The following is a 365-nucleotide window of genomic DNA, read 5'->3' as shown; positions in this document are numbered from 1 at the left end:
TATATAAATATTTAAAAGTTTCTTTGAATTAATTATAATAATTCAATTAATAATAATTGTTATATATATTATTTGTAAAAAAAAATTTTCCTCAAGTTTTCTTCAATTTTTATTCAAATCCCATAATTTCTTTCTCAATATATCCGATATTTAATTTTCCGAGCTCGAACATAAAAATAAACACGCGTTTCTACATAAGTTTCCTGTTTTATGCATTTTCATTTGCATTTTAAATTTTAATTGATTAATTAATGTTTTATTTTTTTTTTTTTTTTTTTTAAAAAAAACAAAAAAGTAAGTGCAAATAAAAGAAAGGTAATAATGTAATATGTGGTTCAATTAATTATATTTATGAAAATAAACAT

Source organism: Pediculus humanus, genomic scaffold (genome assembly GCF_000006295.1).
Source record: "Pediculus humanus corporis 1103172107632 genomic scaffold, whole genome shotgun sequence".
NCBI classification, from domain to species: domain Eukaryota; kingdom Metazoa; phylum Arthropoda; class Insecta; order Psocodea; family Pediculidae; genus Pediculus; species Pediculus humanus.
Note: the sequence above shows the minus strand (reverse complement) of the source record.